The following is a 24,903-nucleotide window of genomic DNA, read 5'->3' on the forward strand; positions in this document are numbered from 1 at the left end:
TGTGAATTACTAATTAATACCTCAGTAGTTTAGTATGTTATGCTCTTTTTGAGATGAAGTATATAAAGCATGGTGTAAAACTCTCCACGCATAGAATTCTTATTTAAAAAGAGGCCCAATTTAATTTTTTATGTTGTCAATTTAGTATTCTTGTAATATGAAAAAATCTAAATGTGGATTGAAAATTCTCACTAGTCCAATTTTATATTTGAATAATTTCTTGTTCACCTTATTCAGGAATATAGTTGATGATCCTCTTCGTACAAGTTAAAAATATTAAAATACGGATGTATTGATTGTCAACTTGACTTATTAGAGTCATTTGTTAATTATTTTATATTAGAAGTATAATATTTTATAATAAATATCTATTATCTCATGATAATTTAAATCGAGATATGATGTTATCAATATTGTATTTGTCGATAATAAACCTAAAAATATTTGTAATTATTTATCTTTGCTTTTATGTTAATTCTTTTACTCAAATCCTAAAAAAGATAAATTTTAATAATGTATTGTTAAAAGGAGTGAACAAAAAGTCAAACATATTAAAAATCTAAAATGTCACAATTATATAAAAATTTTAGAAAACTTTAGTTTTGCCTACTCTAAGATTATAACCACTTAAAGTTCAGGATGAGTGTATTTTAATGGTCCAATGCTAGTTTATCTTGGGCAACTAATAAGGCATTTATACTTTCTTTTTATAGCAATGTTTCAACTCATTACCAACTAGTGACTTGAAATTAAAATTTTTTCATTTAACTATCATGTAAATTATTTATCATTAAAATATAAGAGCTTAGAATATTTTTATAATATAATGGAGTGAGGATATTGTGTGTTGGTCTACTTTTGTAGTGGAAATTGGAACTCTAACTCGCTTTCACGAATTATCAATTTATGGCAATAGACTATATAATTAAATAATATTAAGAAACAATATATTATATTGGAACAATTATGTAATATAATGACGTAACTATATTTTATGTGGTAATAGTTATATCCAACCTTCTTTTCAAGAAAATATAAAACCGATAGTTATAATAATGCTTTTCACGGATGAAAGTTAATATTTAAAATTTCATTTGGGTTATCTTTTCTACAAGCTCACATTTAACTATTTCAATTTTATCGATAAAATTTGAGAGACATGTATCTTAATAATTTTTAGTTCATTTCGAAGTAAAATAATGACAACGCATAATGCATTACAGTTTATTGTTTATGATATTAAGACAATGAACCTAATCGTGTACAGCGGGAACTATAGGATTATGTAGAGGAGGAATGATAAAAGGTTTTATATCGAATGATTTGATGTCATCTCCAGCTATAGCCTCTTTGATAGCAATGGCTAAAGAACAAAAGTAATTCAATTAGTAAAATATTTTGAAACAAGATCTAAATTTTAACAAGCATACGAAGCAATAAAAACTATTATCGAATATAGCAAAATTAGTAAAAGAAACAAGCTTTTAGATTTGCATCAAAAGAATTGAAGATAACTCTTCACTTAACATATTTCCTATATGGTCCGCATTTAGAAGAACTTGGTGTTATTTATCATTGTTTTAATATCAAAACTAAAATAATGTTGGATCATACGCTATTTCAAATATTATAAATAAATAAATAATAATTACTACTGACCTAAGATTTTTGCCAACTCTTCTAATGCTGAAGATGATGTTGGAGCAAGCTTATCAGACGCTACCGGGAAAAATTGCATTGTCGTTAAGAGGAGGAAGACCATCAGGCTAATGAGAAGTTGTCTTAGAAACATGATGGGCCAACACTTGAATATTTGTAAATGAAATTACAATACTGAAGTAATATATCTTGATGGATGAATTGTTTATCGCAAGAGTGAGTTGCTTTAAAGATTATGATTAATTAAACGTTATGCATGAGGTTTTAGTTTTTTGAAACTGACCATGGTCGTCTAGAAACTGAAATCTTCATTGTATATTGTAACTTTCTTTGCATGCAATAACATATCTCATGGTACAAGGGAAATGTATATAAATTAAATAAAGAATTGTTACTTTATACACTATGCTTGTTATATTTATTAATAAATATTTTATAGAAATAATGTCATCTTTTAACATAATGCATATACTTTATGTAAAAACTAAGATTATTGTATGGTAAGTTGAAAAAAATATATTCCATATCCTTCAAGTGCATAAATATAATTGAGAGAGGAATAAGCATCTCTTTTGTAAATTGGCTAGTAATCCTTTAGTCATCCAATACTTTATGCTCTTTTTGTGATCAATTACATGAGGCATGGTCCTAAACTCCACACATAGAAATCTTTTTTAAAAATAAAACTAACTTAATTTTTTTGACGATCAATTTTCTTGTAATTTTTGAAAATATAAAAAGCAAAAATTCTCACTCTTAGAAATAATGATTTGAATAATTTCTAGTTCACCTTTATTAATGAACCTAGTCGATGATCTTTTTTATAAAATTTAAAAATATCAAAATGTGGATGAAATTATTGTCAATTTGACATATTCAAGATGTTTGTTCATTATTTTATATCAAAAGAGCAAAATATTTCAATAAACATCAAGATTATCATGATAATTTGAGTCATAATATGATGTTATCATGATTTTAAACGAGCATGGCAAAGTTAGAAATATTTGTAAAAAAGTCTTTCATTTTGTGTTAATTTGTTTCCCTCATGCTAAATAAAAAAGATGAATTTTAATAATCAATTGTATAAATATGTGAACTAAAAAGTTAAACATAATCAAAATTTATGAAGACAAATTTGATATTTTATTAAAATACCTTAAATATTTGTTTTGCCAACATTGACTTTGCAATCACTTAAATTTCAAGATGAGCAAATTCTAATGTTCTAAGATTCTTTTATTATAGGTAACTTATAATGAGAGTTTCTTTTTATAGAAATATTTTGACTTAGTAGCTAATAATATAATTGTACTTTAATAAAGTTAGTTTTATGGACATTGATTTGCATTTGTAGAGGAAATTGAAAATCTACCCCTATTACAAGAATTGCACATTTAAAATAATAAACTATATAATTAAATAATATCGAAAAAAATTATTCATCTTACTGGAAATTTTTTGCAAAATAATGATATAACTTGATTTCATGTGGTAATAGTCATGTCAAAACTTCTTTTCTTACAAACTTGGATGTTTCTATTTTTAGAAATAGAAAGAGAGCATTCTTTGATATAATAATACTTGTCATGATTGTTGGCAATCTATAAATGTTCAAAATTGATATTTATAATTTCGTTTGGGTCATTTTTTCCTCAAGTTGACATCTAACCATATCAATTTTATCGATAGTATTAAAGACTTTTATTTTATCATTTTTTATTCATCACATATTATGATAATGATAATACATAATGCATTAAAATTTATTTTTTATGATATTAGAAAAAATTAGCTCAAGGAGATGTAAGGTGTACTAGATTTTAAAGGGGAGGTATGATTATAGGATTAATATTAATTGATCTGATCTCATCCCCAACTATCGCCTCTTTTATAGCAATGGCTAAAAAATAAAAGTAATTCATGTTAGTAAAATATTTTGAAAGAAGATCTAAATTTTAATAATTATATGATATTATCTAAAATGTTGAATAATATAGCATAATTAGTTTAAAAAAAAAAGCAATCTTGATGGCATTAAAAAAACTACACAAATTTTCACAAACTACTTATTTTTACGGTCCATATTGTGGTGAACTTGGTGTTATTAATCATAAGTTTTAACATCGAAACATGCATAATGCGTCATCGTATATTATTCCGAATATCTTAAGCAAGTGAAACTATAATATTACTAAAATAATATTTTAGCCAACTATTCTAATTCTCAAGATGATGGTGGAGCAATCACTTTATATGATAGTGCAAAAAATTACATTGTCGTTTAAAGAAGGAAGATCGTTAGGCCAATAAGAAGTTGTCTTCGAAACGTGATAGACTAACATTACATTATACGTAAAAAAAATAAATTTTGCATTATTGAAGTAATGTGTAGATGATTGAATTATTAATCAAAAGAATGAGGTAATATAAAGATTAGGGTAAATTAAATTTTATGCATAATGTTATATTATTTTAATACTTTTTATGTAACTGAAATCTTCATTGTATATAGCAACTTCCGTAGTATCTAATAATGTTTAAAATGGAAGAATTGAAATGCATAAAAGTTGAATAAAAAATCATGACATCATACAATTTATAAACTATGCTTGTTATATCCATAAGGTAAACATTTTATAAGAATATTATCGTCTTTTGACAAGATACTTATAGTTTATATAACACTATTAAGATTTAAATTTTTAAAAAATTATTTCATATCTTTCAAGTGCATAAAAGCTACTAAGAGAGGATTTAAAGTTTACTTTGTGAATTACTAATTAATACCTCAGTAGTTTAGTATGTTATGCTCTTTTTGAGATTAAGTATATAAAGCATGGTGTAAAACTCTCCACGCATAGAATTCTTATTTAAAAAGAGGCCCAATTTAATTTTTTATGTTGTCAATTTAGTATTCTTGTAATATGAAAAAATCTAAATGTGGATTGAAAATTCTCACTAGTCCAATTTTATATTTGAATAATTTCTTGTTCACCTTATTCAGGAATATAGTTGATGATCCTCTTCGTACAAGTTAAAAATATTAAAATACGGATGTATTGATTGTCAACTTGACTTGTTAGAGTCATTTGTTAATTATTTTATATTAGAAGTATAATATTTTATAATAAATATCTATTATCTCATGATAATTTAAATCGAGATATGATGTTATCAATATTGTATTTGTCGATAATAAACCTAAAAATATTTGTAATTATTTATCTTTGCTTTTATGTTAATTCTTTTACTCAAATCCTAAAAAAGATAAATTTTAATAATGTATTATTAAAAGGAGTGAACAAAAAGTCAAACATATTAAAAATCTAAAATGTCACAATTATATAAAAATTTTAGAAAACTTTAGTTTTGCCTACTCTAAGATTATAACCACTTAAAGTTCAGGATGAGTGTATTTTAATGGTCCAATGCTAGTTTATCTTGGGCAACTAATAAGGCATTTATACTTTCTTTTTATAGCAATGTTTCAACTCATTACCAACTAGTGACTTGAAATTAAAATTTTTTCATTTAACTATCATGTAAGTTATTTATCATTAAAATATAAGAGCTTAGAATATTGGTATAACATAATGGAGTGAGGATATTGTGTGTTGGTCTACTTTTGTAGTGGAAATTGGAACTCTAACTCGCTTTCACGAATTATCAATTTATGGCAATAGACTATATAATTAAATAATATTAAGAAACAATATATTATATTGGAACAATTATGTAATATAATGACGTAACTATATTTTATGTGGTAATAGTTATATCCAACCTTCTTTTCAAGAAAATATAAAACCGATAGTTATAATAATGCTTTTCACGGATGAAAGTTAATATTTAAAATTTCATTTGGGTTATCTTTTCTACAAGCTCACATTTAACTATTTCAATTTTATCGATAAAATTTGAGAGACATGTATTTTAATAATTTTTAGTTCATTTCGAAGTAAAATAATGACAACGCATAATGCATTACAGTTTATTGTTTATGATATTAAGACAATGAACCTAATCGTGTACAGCGGGGACTATAGGATTATGTAGAGGAGGAATGATAAAAGGTTTTATATCGAATGATTTGATGTCATCTCCAGCTATAGCCTCTTTGATAGCAATGGCTAAAGAACAAAAGTAATTCAATTAGTAAAATATTTTGAAACAAGATCTAAATTTTAACAAGCATACGAAGCAATAAAAACTATTATCGAATATAGCAAAATTAGTAAAAGAAACAAGCTTTTAGATTTGCATCAAAAGAATTGAAGATAACTCTTCACTTAACATATTTCCTATATGGTCCGCATTTAGAAGAACTTGGTGTTATTTATCATTGTTTTAATATCAAAACTAAAATAATGCTGGATCATACTCTATTTCAAATATTATAAATAAATAAATAATAATTACTACTGACCTAAGATTTTTGCCAACTCTTCTAATGCTGAAGATGATGTTGGAGCAAGCTTATCAGACGCTACCGGGAAAAATTGCATTGTCGTTAAGAGGAGGAAGACCATCAGGCTAATGAGAAGTTGTCTTAGAAACATGATGGGCCAACACTTGAATATTTGTAAATGAAATTACAATACTGAAGTAATATATCTTGATGGATGAATTGTTTATCGCAAGAGTGAGTTGCTTTAAAGATTATGATTAATTAAACGTTATGCATGAGGTTTTAGTTTTTTGAAACTGACCATGGTCGTCTAGAAACTGAAATCTTCATTGTATATTGTAACTTTCTTTGCATGCAATAACATATCTCATGGTACAAGGGAAATGTATATAAATTAAATAAAGAATTGTTACTTTATACACTATGCTTGTTATATTTATTAATAAATATTTTATAGAAATAATGTCATCTTTTAACATAATGCATATACTTTATGTAAAAACTAAGATTATTGTATGGTAAGTTGAAAAAAATATATTCCATATCCTTCAAGTGCATAAATATAATTGAGAGAGGAATAAGCATCTCTTTTGTAAATTGGCTAGTAATCCTTTAGTCATCCAATACTTTATGCTCTTTTTGTGATCAATTACATGAGGCATGGTCCTAAACTCCACACATAGAAATCTTTTTTAAAAATAAAACTAACTTAATTTTTTTGACGATCAATTTTCTTGTAATTTTTGAAAATATAAAAAGCAAAAATTCTCACTCTTAGAAATAATGATTTGAATAATTTCTAGTTCACCTTTATTAATGAACCTAGTCGATGATCTTTTTTATAAAATTTAAAAATATCAAAATGTGGATGAAATTATTGTCAATTTGACATATTCAAGATGTTTGTTCATTATTTTATATCAAAAGAGCAAAATATTTCAATAAACATCAAGATTATCATGATAATTTGAGTCATAATATGATGTTATCATGATTTTAAACGAGCATGGCAAAGTTAGAAATATTTGTAAAAAAGTCTTTCATTTTGTGTTAATTTGTTTCCCTCATGCTAAATAAAAAAGATGAATTTTAATAATCAATTGTATAAATATGTGAACTAAAAAGTTAAACATAATCAAAATTTATGAAGACAAATTTGATATTTTATTAAAATACCTTAAATATTTGTTTTGCCAACATTGACTTTGCAATCACTTAAATTTCAAGATGAGCAAATTCTAATGTTCTAAGATTCTTTTATTATAGGTAACTTATAATGAGAGTTTCTTTTTATAGAAATATTTTGACTTAGTAGCTAATAATATAATTGTACTTTAATAAAGTTAGTTTTATGGACATTGATTTGCATTTGTAGAGGAAATTGAAAATCTACCCCTATTACAAGAATTGCACATTTAAAATAATAAACTATATAATTAAATAATATCGAAAAAAATTATTCATCTTACTGGAAATTTTTTGCAAAATAATGATATAACTTGATTTCATGTGGTAATAGTCATGTCAAAACTTCTTTTCTTACAAACTTGGATGTTTCTATTTTTAGAAATAGAAAGAGAGCATTCTTTGATATAATAATACTTGTCATGATTGTTGGCAATCTATAAATGTTCAAAATTGATATTTATAATTTCGTTTGGGTCATTTTTTCCTCAAGTTGACATCTAACCATATCAATTTTATCGATAGTATTAAAGACTTTTATTTTATCATTTTTTATTCATCACATATTATGATAATGATAATACATAATGCATTAAAATTTATTTTTTATGATATTAGAAAAAATTAGCTCAAGGAGATGTAAGGTGTACTAGATTTTAAAGGGGAGGTATGATTATAGGATTAATATTAATTGATCTGATCTCATCCCCAACTATCGCCTCTTTTATAGCAATGGCTAAAAAATAAAAGTAATTCATGTTAGTAAAATATTTTGAAAGAAGATCTAAATTTTAATAATTATATGATATTATCTAAAATGTTGAATAATATAGCATAATTAGTTTAAAAAAAAAAGCAATCTTGATGGCATTAAAAAAACTACACAAATTTTCACAAACTACTTATTTTTACGGTCCATATTGTGGTGAACTTGGTGTTATTAATCATAAGTTTTAACATCGAAACATGCATAATGCGTCATCGTATATTATTCCGAATATCTTAAGCAAGTGAAACTATAATATTACTAAAATAATATTTTAGCCAACTATTCTAATTCTCAAGATGATGGTGGAGCAATCACTTTATATGATAGTGCAAAAAATTACATTGTCGTTTAAAGAAGGAAGATCGTTAGGCCAATAAGAAGTTGTCTTCGAAACGTGATAGACTAACATTACATTATACGTAAAAAAAATAAATTTTGCATTATTGAAGTAATGTGTAGATGATTGAATTATTAATCAAAAGAATGAGGTAATATAAAGATTAGGGTAAATTAAATTTTATGCATAATGTTATATTATTTTAATACTTTTTATGTAACTGAAATCTTCATTGTATATAGCAACTTCCGTAGTATCTAATAATGTATAAAATGGAAGAATTGAAATGCATAAAAGTTGAATAAAAAATCATGACATCATACAATTTATAAACTATGCTTGTTATATCCATAAGGTAAACATTTTATAAGAATATTATCGTCTTTTGACAAGATACTTATAGTTTATATAACACTATTAAGATTTAAATTTTTAAAAAATTATTTCATATCTTTCAAGTGCATAAAAGCTACTAAGAGAGGATTTAAAGTTTACTTTGTGAATTACTAATTAATACCTCAGTAGTTTAGTATGTTATGCTCTTTTTGAGATTAAGTATATAAAGCATGGTGTAAAACTCTCCACGCATAGAATTCTTATTTAAAAAGAGGCCCAATTTAATTTTTTATGTTGTCAATTTAGTATTCTTGTAATATGAAAAAATCTAAATGTGGATTGAAAATTCTCACTAGTCCAATTTTATATTTGAATAATTTCTTGTTCACCTTATTCAGGAATATAGTTGATGATCCTCTTCGTACAAGTTAAAAATATTAAAATACGGATGTATTGATTGTCAACTTGACTTGTTAGAGTCATTTGTTAATTATTTTATATTAGAAGTATAATATTTTATAATAAATATCTATTATCTCATGATAATTTAAATCGAGATATGATGTTATCAATATTGTATTTGTCGATAATAAACCTAAAAATATTTGTAATTATTTATCTTTGCTTTTATGTTAATTCTTTTACTCAAATCCTAAAAAAGATAAATTTTAATAATGTATTATTAAAAGGAGTGAACAAAAAGTCAAACATATTAAAAATCTAAAATGTCACAATTATATAAAAATTTTAGAAAACTTTAGTTTTGCCTACTCTAAGATTATAACCACTTAAAGTTCAGGATGAGTGTATTTTAATGGTCCAATGCTAGTTTATCTTGGGCAACTAATAAGGCATTTATACTTTCTTTTTATAGCAATGTTTCAACTCATTACCAACTAGTGACTTGAAATTAAAATTTTTTCATTTAACTATCATGTAAGTTATTTATCATTAAAATATAAGAGCTTAGAATATTGGTATAACATAATGGAGTGAGGATATTGTGTGTTGGTCTACTTTTGTAGTGGAAATTGGAACTCTAACTCGCTTTCACGAATTATCAATTTATGGCAATAGACTATATAATTAAATAATATTAAGAAACAATATATTATATTGGAACAATTATGTAATATAATGACGTAACTATATTTTATGTGGTAATAGTTATATCCAACCTTCTTTTCAAGAAAATATAAAACCGATAGTTATAATAATGCTTTTCACGGATGAAAGTTAATATTTAAAATTTCATTTGGGTTATCTTTTCTACAAGCTCACATTTAACTATTTCAATTTTATCGATAAAATTTGAGAGACATGTATTTTAATAATTTTTAGTTCATTTCGAAGTAAAATAATGACAACGCATAATGCATTACAGTTTATTGTTTATGATATTAAGACAATGAACCTAATCGTGTACAGCGGGGACTATAGGATTATGTAGAGGAGGAATGATAAAAGGTTTTATATCGAATGATTTGATGTCATCTCCAGCTATAGCCTCTTTGATAGCAATGGCTAAAGAACAAAAGTAATTCAATTAGTAAAATATTTTGAAACAAGATCTAAATTTTAACAAGCATACGAAGCAATAAAAACTATTATCGAATATAGCAAAATTAGTAAAAGAAACAAGCTTTTAGATTTGCATCAAAAGAATTGAAGATAACTCTTCACTTAACATATTTCCTATATGGTCCGCATTTAGAAGAACTTGGTGTTATTTATCATTGTTTTAATATCAAAACTAAAATAATGCTGGATCATACTCTATTTCAAATATTATAAATAAATAAATAATAATTACTACTGACCTAAGATTTTTGCCAACTCTTCTAATGCTGAAGATGATGTTGGAGCAAGCTTATCAGACGCTACCGGGAAAAATTGCATTGTCGTTAAGAGGAGGAAGACCATCAGGCTAATGAGAAGTTGTCTTAGAAACATGATGGGCCAACACTTGAATATTTGTAAATGAAATTACAATACTGAAGTAATATATCTTGATGGATGAATTGTTTATCGCAAGAGTGAGTTGCTTTAAAGATTATGATTAATTAAACGTTATGCATGAGGTTTTAGTTTTTTGAAACTGACCATGGTCGTCTAGAAACTGAAATCTTCATTGTATATTGTAACTTTCTTTGCATGCAATAACATATCTCATGGTACAAGGGAAATGTATATAAATTAAATAAAGAATTGTTACTTTATACACTATGCTTGTTATATTTATTAATAAATATTTTATAGAAATAATGTCATCTTTTAACATAATGCATATACTTTATGTAAAAACTAAGATTATTGTATGGTAAGTTGAAAAAAATATATTCCATATCCTTCAAGTGCATAAATATAATTGAGAGAGGAATAAGCATCTCTTTTGTAAATTGGCTAGTAATCCTTTAGTCATCCAATACTTTATGCTCTTTTTGTGATCAATTACATGAGGCATGGTCCTAAACTCCACACATAGAAATCTTTTTTAAAAATAAAACTAACTTAATTTTTTTGACGATCAATTTTCTTGTAATTTTTGAAAATATAAAAAGCAAAAATTCTCACTCTTAGAAATAATGATTTGAATAATTTCTAGTTCACCTTTATTAATGAACCTAGTCGATGATCTTTTTTATAAAATTTAAAAATATCAAAATGTGGATGAAATTATTGTCAATTTGACATATTCAAGATGTTTGTTCATTATTTTATATCAAAAGAGCAAAATATTTCAATAAACATCAAGATTATCATGATAATTTGAGTCATAATATGATGTTATCATGATTTTAAACGAGCATGACAAAGTTAGAAATATTTGTAAAAAAGTCTTTCATTTTGTGTTAATTTGTTTCCCTCATGCTAAATAAAAAAGATGAATTTTAATAATCAATTGTATAAATATGTGAACTAAAAAGTTAAACATAATCAAAATTTATGAAGACAAATTTGATATTTTATTAAAATACCTTAAATATTTGTTTTGCCAACATTGACTTTGCAATCACTTAAATTTCAAGATGAGCAAATTCTAATGTTCTAAGATTCTTTTATTATAGGTAACTTATAATGAGAGTTTCTTTTTATAGAAATATTTTGACTTAGTAGCTAATAATATAATTGTACTTTAATAAAGTTAGTTTTATGGACATTGATTTGCATTTGTAGAGGAAATTGAAAATCTACCCCTATTACAAGAATTGCACATTTAAAATAATAAACTATATAATTAAATAATATCGAAAAAAATTATTCATCTTACTGGAAATTTTTTGCAAAATAATGATATAACTTGATTTCATGTGGTAATAGTCATGTCAAAACTTCTTTTCTTACAAACTTGGATGTTTCTATTTTTAGAAATAGAAAGAGAGCATTCTTTGATATAATAATACTTGTCATGATTGTTGGCAATCTATAAATGTTCAAAATTGATATTTATAATTTCGTTTGGGTCATTTTTTCCTCAAGTTGACATCTAACCATATCAATTTTATCGATAGTATTAAAGACTTTTATTTTATCATTTTTTATTCATCACATATTATGATAATGATAATACATAATGCATTAAAATTTATTTTTTATGATATTAGAAAAAATTAGCTCAAGGAGATGTAAGGTGTACTAGATTTTAAAGGGGAGGTATGATTATAGGATTAATATTAATTGATCTGATCTCATCCCCAACTATCGCCTCTTTTATAGCAATGGCTAAAAAATAAAAGTAATTCATGTTAGTAAAATATTTTGAAAGAAGATCTAAATTTTAATAATTATATGATATTATCTAAAATGTTGAATAATATAGCATAATTAGTTTAAAAAAAAAAGCAATCTTGATGGCATTAAAAAAACTACACAAATTTTCACAAACTACTTATTTTTACGGTCCATATTGTGGTGAACTTGGTGTTATTAATCATAAGTTTTAACATCGAAACATGCATAATGCGTCATCGTATATTATTCCGAATATCTTAAGCAAGTGAAACTATAATATTACTAAAATAATATTTTAGCCAACTATTCTAATTCTCAAGATGATGGTGGAGCAATCACTTTATATGATAGTGCAAAAAATTACATTGTCGTTTAAAGAAGGAAGATCGTTAGGCCAATAAGAAGTTGTCTTCGAAACGTGATAGACTAACATTACATTATACGTAAAAAAAATAAATTTTGCATTATTGAAGTAATGTGTAGATGATTGAATTATTAATCAAAAGAATGAGGTAATATAAAGATTAGGGTAAATTAAATTTTATGCATAATGTTATATTATTTTAATACTTTTTATGTAACTGAAATCTTCATTGTATATAGCAACTTCCGTAGTATCTAATAATGTATAAAATGGAAGAATTGAAATGCATAAAAGTTGAATAAAAAATCATGACATCATACAATTTATAAACTATGCTTGTTATATCCATAAGGTAAACATTTTATAAGAATATTATCGTCTTTTGACAAGATACTTATAGTTTATATAACACTATTAAGATTTAAATTTTTAAAAAATTATTTCATATCTTTCAAGTGCATAAAAGCTACTAAGAGAGGATTTAAAGTTTACTTTGTGAATTACTAATTAATACCTCAGTAGTTTAGTATGTTATGCTCTTTTTGAGATTAAGTATATAAAGCATGGTGTAAAACTCTCCACGCATAGAATTCTTATTTAAAAAGAGGCCCAATTTAATTTTTTATGTTGTCAATTTAGTATTCTTGTAATATGAAAAAATCTAAATGTGGATTGAAAATTCTCACTAGTCCAATTTTATATTTGAATAATTTCTTGTTCACCTTATTCAGGAATATAGTTGATGATCCTCTTCGTACAAGTTAAAAATATTAAAATACGGATGTATTGATTGTCAACTTGACTTGTTAGAGTCATTTGTTAATTATTTTATATTAGAAGTATAATATTTTATAATAAATATCTATTATCTCATGATAATTTAAATCGAGATATGATGTTATCAATATTGTATTTGTCGATAATAAACCTAAAAATATTTGTAATTATTTATCTTTGCTTTTATGTTAATTCTTTTACTCAAATCCTAAAAAAGATAAATTTTAATAATGTATTGTTAAAAGGAGTGAACAAAAAGTCAAACATATTAAAAATCTAAAATGTCACAATTATATAAAAATTTTAGAAAACTTTAGTTTTGCCTACTCTAAGATTATAACCACTTAAAGTTCAGGATGAGTGTATTTTAATGGTCCAATGCTAGTTTATCTTGGGCAACTAATAAGGCATTTATACTTTCTTTTTATAGCAATGTTTCAACTCATTACCAACTAGTGACTTGAAATTAAAATTTTTTCATTTAACTATCATGTAAGTTATTTATCATTAAAATATAAGAGCTTAGAATATTGGTATAACATAATGGAGTGAGGATATTGTGTGTTGGTCTACTTTTGTAGTGGAAATTGGAACTCTAACTCGCTTTCACGAATTATCAATTTATGGCAATAGACTATATAATTAAATAATATTAAGAAACAATATATTATATTGGAACAATTATGTAATATAATGACGTAACTATATTTTATGTGGTAATAGTTATATCCAACCTTCTTTTCAAGAAAATATAAAACCGATAGTTATAATAATGCTTTTCACGGATGAAAGTTAATATTTAAAATTTCATTTGGGTTATCTTTTCTACAAGCTCACATTTAACTATTTCAATTTTATCGATAAAATTTGAGAGACATGTATTTTAATAATTTTTAGTTCATTTCGAAGTAAAATAATGACAACGCATAATGCATTACAGTTTATTGTTTATGATATTAAGACAATGAACCTAATCGTGTACAGCGGGGACTATAGGATTATGTAGAGGAGGAATGATAAAAGGTTTTATATCGAATGATTTGATGTCATCTCCAGCTATAGCCTCTTTGATAGCAATGGCTAAAGAACAAAAGTAATTCAATTAGTAAAATATTTTGAAACAAGATCTAAATTTTAACAAGCATACGAAGCAATAAAAACTATTATCGAATATAGCAAAATTAGTAAAAGAAACAAGCTTTTAGATTTGCATCAAAAGAATTGAAGATAACTCTTCACTTAACATATTTCCTATATGGTCCGCATTTAGAAGAACTTGGTGTTATTTATCATTGTTTTAATATCAAAACTAAAATAATGCTAGATCATACTCTATTTCAAATATTATAAATAAATAAATAATAATTACTACTGACCTAAGATTTTTGCCAACTCTTCTAATGCTGAAGATGATGTTGGAGCAAGCTTATCAGACGCTACCGGGAAAAATTGCATTGTCGTTAAGAGGAGGAAGACCATCAGGCTAATGAGAAGTTGTCTTAGAAACATGATGGGCCAACACTTGAATATTTGTAAATGAAATTACAATACTGAAGTAATATATCTTGATGGATGAATTGTTTATCGCAAGAGTGAGTTGCTTTAAAGATTATGATTAATTAAACGTTATGCATGAGGTTTTAGTTTTTTGAAACTGACCATGGTCGTCTAGAAACTGAAATCTTCATTGTATATTGTAACTTTCTTTGCATGCAATAACATATCTCATGGTACAAGGGAAATGTATATAAATTAAATAAAGAATTGTTACTTTATACACTATGCTTGTTATATTTATTAATAAATATTTTATAGAAATAATGTCATCTTTTAACATAATGCATATACTTTATGTAAAAACTAAGATTATTGTATGGTAAGTTGAAAAAAATATATTCCATATCCTTCAAGTGCATAAATATAATTGAGAGAGGAATAAGCATCTCTTTTGTAAATTGGCTAGTAATCCTTTAGTCATCCAATACTTTATGCTCTTTTTGTGATCAATTACATGAGGCATGGTCCTAAACTCCACACATAGAAATCTTTTTTAAAAATAAAACTAACTTAATTTTTTTGACGATCAATTTTCTTGTAATTTTTGAAAATATAAAAAGCAAAAATTCTCACTCTTAGAAATAATGATTTGAATAATTTCTAGTTCACCTTTATTAATGAACCTAGTCGATGATCTTTTTTATAAAATTTAAAAATATCAAAATGTGGATGAAATTATTGTCAATTTGACATATTCAAGATGTTTGTTCATTATTTTATATCAAAAGAGCAAAATATTTCAATAAACATCAAGATTATCATGATAATTTGAGTCATAATATGATGTTATCATGATTTTAAACGAGCATGACAAAGTTAGAAATATTTGTAAAAAAGTCTTTCATTTTGTGTTAATTTGTTTCCCTCATGCTAAATAAAAAAGATGAATTTTAATAATCAATTGTATAAATATGTGAACTAAAAAGTTAAACATAATCAAAATTTATGAAGACAAATTTGATATTTTTTTAAAATACCTTAAATATTTGTTTTGCCAACATTGACTTTGCAATCACTTAAATTTCAAGATGAGCAAATTCTAATGTTCTAAGATTATTTTATTATAGGTAACTTATAATGAGAGTTTCTTTTTATAGAAATATTTTGACTTAGTAGCTAATAATATAATTGTACTTTAATAAAGTTAGTTTTATGGACATTGATTTGCATTTGTAGAGGAAATTGAAAATCTACCCCTATTACAAGAATTGCACATTTAAAATAATAAACTATATAATTAAATAATATCGAAAAAAATATTCATCTTACTGGAAATTTTTTGTAAAATAATGATATAACTTGATTTCATATGGTAATAGTCATGTCAAAACTTCTTTTCTTACAAACTTGGATGTTTCTATTTTTAGAAATAGAAAGAGAGCATTCTTTGATATAATAATACTTGTCATGATTGTTGGCAATCTATAAATGTTCAAAATTGATATTTATAATTTCGTTTGGGTCATTTTTTCCTCAAGTTGACATCTAACCATATCAATTTTATCGATAGTATTAAAGACTTTTATTTTATCATTTTTTATTCATCACATATTATGATAATGATAATACATAATGCATTAAAATTTATTTTTTATGATATTAGAAAAAATTAGCTCAAGGAGATGTAAGGTGTACTAGATTTTAAAGGGGAGGTATGATTATAGGATTAATATTAATTGATCTGATCTCATCCCCAACTATCGCCACTTTTATAGCAATGGCTAAAAAATAAAAGTAATTCATGTTAGTAAAATATTTTGAAAGAAGATCTAAATTTTAATAATTATATGATATTATCTAAAATGTTGAATAATATAGCATAATTAGTTTTAAAAAAAAAGCAATCTTGATGGCATTAAAAAAACTACACAAATTTTCACAAACTACTTATTTTTACGGTCCATATTGTGGTGAACTTGGTGTTATTAATCATAAGTTTTAACATCGAAACATGCATAATGCGTCATCGTATATTATTCCGAATATCTTAAGCAAGTGAAACTATAATATTACTAAAATAATATTTTAGCCAACTATTCTAATTCTCAAGATGATGGTGGAGCAATCACTTTATATGATAGTGCAAAAAATTACATTGTCGTTTAAAGAAGGAAGATCGTTAGGCCAATAAGAAGTTGTCTTCGAAACGTGATAGACTAACATTACATTATACGTAAAAAAAATAAATTTTGCATTATTGAAGTAATGTGTAGATGATTGAATTATTAATCAAAAGAATGAGGTAATATAAAGATTAGGGTAAATTAAATTTTATGCATAATGTTATATTATTTTAATACTTTTTATGTAACTGAAATCTTCATTGTATATAGCAACTTCCGTAGTATCTAATAATGTATAAAATGGAAGAATTGAAATGCATAAAAGTTGAATAAAAAATCATGACATCATACAATTTATAAACTATGCTTGTTATATCCATAAGGTAAACATTTTATAAGAATATTATCGTCTTTTGACAAGATACTTATAGTTTATATAACACTATTAAGATTTAAATTTTAAAAAAATTATTTCATATCTTTCAAGTGCATAAAAGCTACTAAGAGAGGATTTAAAGTTTACTTTGTGAATTACTAATTAATACCTCAGTAGTTTAGTATGTTATGCTCTTTTTGAGATGAAGTATATAAAGCATGGTGTAAAACTCTCCACGCATAGAATTCTTATTTAAAAAGAGGCCCAATTTAATTTTTTATGTTGTCAATTTAGTATTCTTGTAATATGAAAAAATCTAAATGTGGATTGAAAATTCTCACTAGTCCAATTTTATATTTGAATAATTTCTTGTTCACCTTATTCAGGAATATAGTTGATGATCCTCTTCGTACAAGTTAAAAATATTAAAATACGGATGTATTGATTGTCAACTTGACTTGTTCGAGTCATTTGTTAATTATTTTATATTAGAAGTATAATATTTTATAATAAATATCTATTATCTCATGATAATTTAAATCGAGATATGATGTTATCAATATTGTATTTGTCGATAATAAACCTAAAAATATTTGTAATTATTTATCTTTGCTTTTATGTTAATTCTTTTACTCAAATCCTAAAAAAGATAAATTTTAATAATGTATTGTTAAAAGGAGTGAACAAAAAGTCAAACATATTAAAAATCTAAAATGTCACAATTATATAAAAATTTTAGAAAACTTTAGTTTTGCCTACTCTAAGATTATAACCACTTAAAGTTCAGGATGAGTGTATTTTAATGGTCCAATGCTAGTTTATCTTGGGCAACTAATAAGGCATTTATACTTTCTTTTTATAGCAATGTTTCAACTCATTACCAACTAGTGACTTGAAATTAAAATTTTTTCATTTAACTATCATGTAAGTTATTTATCATTAAAATATAAGAGCTTAGAATATTGGTATAATATAATGGAGTGAGGATATTGTGTGTTGGTCTACTTTTGTAGTGGAAATTGGAACTCTAACTCGCTTTCACGAATTATCAATTTATGGCAATAGACTATATAATTAAATAATATTAAGAAACAATATATTATATTGGAACAATTATGTAATATAATGACGTAACTATATTTTATGTGGTAATAGTTATATCCAACATTCTTTTCAAGAAAATATAAAACCGATAGTTATAATAATGCTTTTCACGGATGAAAGTTAATATTTAAAATTTCATTTGGGTTATCTTTTCTACAAGCTCACATTTAACTATTTCAATTTTATCGATAAAATTTGAGAGACATGTATTTTAATAATTTTTAGTTCATTTCGAAGTAAAATAATGACAACGCATAATGCATTACAGTTTATTGTTTATGATATTAAGACAATGAACCTAATCGTGTACAGCGGGGACTATAGGATTATGTAGAGGAGGAATGATAAAAGGTTTTATATCGAATGATTTGATGTCATCTCCAGCTATAGCCTCTTTGATAGCAATGGCTAAAGAACAAAAGTAATTCAATTAGTAAAATATTTTGAAACAAGATCTAAATTTTAACAAGCATACGAAGCAATAAAAACTATTATCGAATATAGCAAAATTAGTAAAAGAAACAAGCTTTTAGATTTGCATCAAAAGAATTGAAGATAACTCTTCACTTAACATATTTCCTATATGGTCCGCATTTAGAAGAACTTGGTGTTATTTATCATTGTTTTAATATCAAAACTAAAATAATGCTGGATCATACTCTATTTCAAATATTATAAATAAATAAATAATAATTACTACTGACCTAAGATTTTTGCCAACTCTTCTAATGCTGAAGATGATGTTGGAGCAAGCTTATCAGACGCTACCGGGAAAAATTGCATTGTCGTTAAGAGGAGGAAGACCATCAGGCTAATGAGAAGTTGTCTTAGAAACATGATGGGCCAACACTTGAATATTTGTAAATGAAATTACAATACTGAAGTAATATATCTTGATAGATGAATTGTTTATCGCAAGAGTGAGTTGCTTTAAAGATTATGATTAATTAAACGTTATGCATGAGGTTTTAGTTTTTTGAAACTGACCATGGTCGTCTAGAAACTGAAATCTTCATTGTATATTGTAACTTTCTTTGCATGCAATAACATATCTCATGGTACAAGGGAAATGTATATAAATTAAATAAAGAATTGTTACTTTATACACTATGCTTGTTATATTTATTAATAAATATTTTATAGAAATAATGTCATCTTTTAACATAATGCATATACTTTATGTAAAAACTAAGATTATTGTATGGTAAGTTGAAAAAAATATATTCCATATCCTTCAAGTGCATAAATATAATTGAGAGAGGAATAAGCATCTCTTTTGTAAATTGGCTAGTAATCCTTTAGTCATCCAATACTTTATGCTCTTTTTGTGATCAATTACATGAGGTATGGTCCTAAACTCCACACATAGAAATCTTTTTTAAAAATAAAACTAACTTAATTTTTTTGACGATCAATTTTCTTGTAATTTTTGAAAATATAAAAAGCAAAAAATCTCACTCTTAGAAATAATGATTTGAATAATTTCTAGTTCACCTTTATTAATGAACCTAGTCGATGATCTTTTTTATAAAATTTAAAAATATCAAAATGTGGATGAAATTATTGTCAATTTGACATATTCAAGATGTTTGTTCATTATTTTATATCAAAAGAGCAAAATATTTCAATAAACATCAAGATTATCATGATAATTTGAGTCATAATATGATGTTATCATGATTTTAAACGAGCATGGCAAAGTTAGAAATATTTGTAAAAAAGTCTTTCATTTTGTGTTAATTTGTTTCCCTCATGCTAAATAACAAAGATGAATTTTAATAATCAATTGTATAAAATGTGAACTAAAAAGTTAAACATAATCAAAATTTATGAAGACAAATTTGATATTTTGTTAAAATACCTTAAATATTTGTTTTGCCAACATTGACTTTGCAATCACTTAAATTTCAAGATGAGCAAATTCTAATGCTCTAAGATTATTTTATTATAGGTAACTTATAATGAGAGTTTCTTTTTATAGAAATATTTTGACTTAGTAGCTAATAATATAATTGTACTTTAATAAAGTTAGTTTTATGGACATTGATTTGCATTTGTAGAGGAAATTGAAAATCTACCCCTATTACAAGAATTGCACATTTAAAATAATAAACTATATAATTAAATAATATCGAAAAAAAATATTCATCTTACTGGAAATTTTTTGCAAAATAATGATATAACTTGATTTCATGTGGTAATAGTCATGTCAAAACTTCTTTTCTTATAAACTTGGATGTTTCTATTTCTAGAAATAGAAAGAGAGCATTCTTTGATATAATAATACTTGTCATGATTGTTGGCAATCTATAAATGTTCAAAATTGATATTTATAATTTCGTTTGGGTCATTTTTTCCTCAAGTTGACATCTAACCATATCAATTTTATCGATAGTATTAAAGACTTTTATTTTATCATTTTTTATTCATCACATATTATGATAATGATAATACATAATGCATTAAAATTTATTTTTTATGATATTAGAAAAAATTAGCTCAAGGAGATGTAAGGTGTACTAGATTTTAAAGGGGAGGTATGATTATAGGATTAATATTAATTGATCTGATCTCATCCCCAACTATCGCCTCTTTTATAGCAATGGCTAAAAAATAAAAGTAATTCATGTTAGTAAAATATTTTGAAAGAAGATCTAAATTTTAATAATTATATGATATTATCTAAAATGTTGAATAATATAGCATAATTAGTTTAAAAAAAAAAGCAATCTTGATGGCATTAAAAAAACTACACAAATTTTCACAAACTACTTATTTTTACGGTCCATATTGTGGTGAACTTGGTGTTATTAATCATAAGTTTTAACATCGAAACATGCATAATGCGTCATCGTATATTATTCCGAATATCTTAAGCAAGTGAAACTATAATATTACTAAAATAATATTTTAGCCAACTATTCTAATTCTCAAGATGATGGTGGAGCAATCACTTTATATGATAGTGCAAAAAATTACATTGTCGTTTAAAGAAGGAAGATCGTTAGGCCAATAAGAAGTTGTCTTCGAAACGTGATAGACTAACATTACATTATACGTAAAAAAAATAAATTTTGCATTATTGAAGTAATGTGTAGATGATTGAATTATTAATCAAAAGAGTGAGGTAATATAAAGATTAGGGTAAATTAAATTTTATGCATAATGTTATATTATTTTAATACTTTTTATGTAACTGAAATCTTCATTGTATATAGCAACTTCCGTAGTATCTAATAATGTATAAAATGGAAGAATTGAAATGTATAAAAGTTGAATAAAAAATCATGACATCATACAATTTATAAACTATGCTTGTTATATCCATAAGGTAAACATTTTATAAGAATATTATCGTCTTTTGACAAGATACTTATAGTTTATATAACACTATTAAGATTTAAATTTTCAAAAAATTATTTCATATCTTTCAAGTGCATAAAAGCTACTAAGAGAGGATTTAAAGTTTACTTTGTGAATTACTAATTAATACCTCAGTAGTTTAGTATGTTATGCTCTTTTTGAGATTAAGTATATAAAGCATGGTGTAAAACTCTCCACGCATAGAATTCTTATTTAAAAAGAGGCCCAATTTAATTTTTTATGTTGTCAATTTAGTATTCTTGTAATATAAAAAAATCTAAATGTGGATTGAAAATTCTCACTAGTCCAATTTTATATTTGAATAATTTCTTGTTCACCTTATTCAGGAATATAGTTGATGATCCTCTTCGTACAAGTTAAAAATATTAAAATACGGATGTATTGATTGTCAACTTGACTTGTTCGAGTCATTTGTTAATTATTTTATATTAGAAGTATAATATTTTATAATAAATATCTATTATCTCATGATAATTTAAATCGAGATATGATGTTATCAATATTGTATTTGTCGATAATAAACCTAAAAATATTTGTAATTATTTATCTTTGCTTTTATGTTAATTCTTTTACTCAAATCCTAAAAAAGATAAATTTTAATAATGTATTGTTAAAAGGAGTGAACAAAAAGTCAAACATATTAAAAATCTAAAATGTCACAATTATATAAAAATTTTAGAAAACTTTAGTTTTGCCTACTCTAAGATTATAACCACTTAAAGTTCAGGATGAGTGTATTTTAATGGTCCAATGCTAGTTTATCTTGGGCAACTAATAAGGCATTTATACTTTCTTTTTATAGCAATGTTTCAACTCATTACCAACTAGTGACTTGAAATTAAAATTTTTTCATTTAACTATCATGTAAGTTATTTATCATTAAAATATAAGAGCTTAGAATATTGGTATAATATAATGGAGTGAGGATATTGTGTGTTGGTCTACTTTTGTAGTGGAAATTGGAACTCTAACTCGCTTTCACGAATTATCAATTTATGGCAATAGACTATATAATTAAATAATATTAAGAAACAATATATTATATTGGAACAATTATGTAATATAATGACGTAACTATATTTTATGTGGTAATAGTTATATCCAACCTTCTTTTCAAGAAAATATAAAACCGATAGTTATAATAATGCTTTTCACGGATGAAAGTTAATATTTAAAATTTCATTTGGGTTATCTTTTCTACAAGCTCACATTTAACTATTTCAATTTTATCGATAAAATTTGAGAGACATGTATTTTAATAATTTTTAGTTCATTTCGAAGTAAAATAATGACAACGCATAATGCATTACAGTTTATTGTTTATGATATTAAGACAATGAACCTAATCGTGTACAGCGGGGACTATAGGATTATGTAGAGGAGGAATGATAAAAGGTTTTATATCGAATGATTTGATGTCATCTCCAGCTATAGCCTCTTTGATAGCAATGGCTAAAGAACAAAAGTAATTCAATTAGTAAAATATTTTGAAACAAGATCTAAATTTTAACAAGCATACGAAGCAATAAAAACTATTATCGAATATAGCAAAATTAGTAAAAGAAACAAGCTTTTAGATTTGCATCAAAAGAATTGAAGATAACTCTTCACTTAACATATTTCCTATATGGTCCGCATTTAGAAGAACTTGGTGTTATTTATCATTGTTTTAATATCAAAACTAAAATAATGCTGGATCATACTCTATTTTAAATATTATAAATAAATAAATAATAATTACTACTGACCTAAGATTTTTGCCAACTCTTCTAATGCTGAAGATGATGTTGGAGCAAGCTTATCAGACGCTACCGGGAAAAATTGCATTGTCGTTAAGAGGAGGAAGACCATCAGGCTAATGAGAAGTTGTCTTAGAAACATGATGGGCCAACACTTGAATATTTGTAAATGAAATTACAATACTGAAGTAATATATCTTGATGGATGAATTGTTTATCGCAAGAGTGAGTTGCTTTAAAGATTATGATTAATTAAACGTTATGCATGAGGTTTTAGTTTTTTGAAACTGACCATGGTCGTCTAGAAACTGAAATCTTCATTGTATATTGTAACTTTCTTTGCATGCAATAACATATCTCATGGTACAAGGGAAATGTATATAAATTAAATAAAGAATTGTTACTTTATACACTATGCTTGTTATATTTATTAATAAATATTTTATAGAAATAATGTCATCTTTTAACATAATGCATATACTTTATGTAAAAACTAAGATTATTGTATGGTAAGTTGAAAAAAATATATTCCATATCCTTCAAGTGCATAAATATAATTGAGAGAGGAATAAGCATCTCTTTTGTAAATTGGCTAGTAATCCTTTAGTCATCCAATACTTTATGCTCTTTTTGTGATCAATTACATGAGGCATGGTCCTAAACTCCACACATAGAAATCTTTTTTAAAAATAAAACTAACTTAATTTTTTTGACGATCAATTTTCTTGTAATTTTTGAAAATATAAAAAGCAAAAATTCTCACTCTTAGAAATAATGATTTGAATAATTTCTAGTTCACCTTTATTAATGAACCTAGTCGATGATCTTTTTTATAAAATTTAAAAATATCAAAATGTGGATGAAATTATTGTCAATTTGACATATTCAAGATGTTTGTTCATTATTTTATATCAAAAGAGCAAAATATTTCAATAAACATCAAGATTATCATGATAATTTGAGTCATAATATGATGTTATCATGATTTTAAACGAGCATGGCAAAGTTAGAAATATTTGTAAAAAAGTCTTTCATTTTGTGTTAATTTGTTTCCCTCATGCTAAATAACAAAGATGAATTTTAATAATCAATTGTATAAATATGTGAACT

Source organism: Musa acuminata, chromosome BXJ2-1, assembly GCF_036884655.1.
Source record: "Musa acuminata AAA Group cultivar baxijiao chromosome BXJ2-1, Cavendish_Baxijiao_AAA, whole genome shotgun sequence".
NCBI lineage: Eukaryota > Viridiplantae > Streptophyta > Magnoliopsida > Zingiberales > Musaceae > Musa > Musa acuminata.